Source organism: Rhincodon typus, chromosome 37, assembly GCF_021869965.1.
Source record: "Rhincodon typus isolate 14 chromosome 37, sRhiTyp1.1, whole genome shotgun sequence".
NCBI classification, from domain to species: Eukaryota; Metazoa; Chordata; class Chondrichthyes; order Orectolobiformes; family Rhincodontidae; genus Rhincodon; species Rhincodon typus.
Window position 1 is genome coordinate 6,803,139 of NC_063368.1, and position 911 is coordinate 6,804,049.

The window sequence follows — 911 nt, forward strand, 5'->3', positions numbered from 1 at the left end:
GTCTGCGTGGGTTTCCTCCGGGTGCTCCGGTTTCCTCCCACAGTCCAAAGATGTGCAAAGTAGGTGGATTGGCCATGCTAAATTGCCCATAATGCCCAGGGGTGTTTAGGTTAGATGGGTTAGACATGGGGAAATTGGGGGAATGGGTCTGGATGCTCTTCGGAGGGGCGGTGTGGACTTGTTGGGCCGAATGGCGTGTTTCCACACTGTAGGGATTCTATGATTCTAAACAGAAAACTACAAAGATGCTTACATTCCAAATGATCTTTTCGAAACCAAAAAGATTCTGACTTGCCGAGGTAAATGCTGAAAGGATGCTTTCTTCTGCATGGGAAAACTAGAAATAGGGCGCACAGTTTAAAGACAGGGGAGCTCCCAATGAAGATGGAGATGAGGAGTAATTTGTTCCAAGCATAGAGTCAAGAGTTTGTGGAACTATCTTCCCCACCGAGGGCTGGAGGCAGGGTCATTGAACATTTTTGAGGCAGGGATAGGTAGATTTGTGATTAACGAGATTTGAAGAGTGAGCAAGAAAATGGTGTCGAGGCTACAGTAAAATTAGATCGATCCTATTGAATGGTGAAGCAGTCTTGAGGGGCCGAATGGTGCACTCCTGCTTCTAATTTGACTGTATGTATGTACATTGGAATACTACATTCAATTCTGGTCTCGCTGCCAAAGGAAAGATATTGTGAAATTTGAAAGGATTCAGAAAAGATTTACAAGGATGTCGCTAGGGTGGGAGGGTTTGTACTATAGGCAGAGGCTGAATAGGCTGGGGCTATTTTCCTTATGGTATTAGAGGCTGAGGGGTGATGTTATAGAGGTTCATAAAATCATGAGGAGCATTAAAAGGGTGAGTAGTCAAGATCTTTTCCCTAGAATGGGGAAGTCCAAAACCTAGAGGTCAT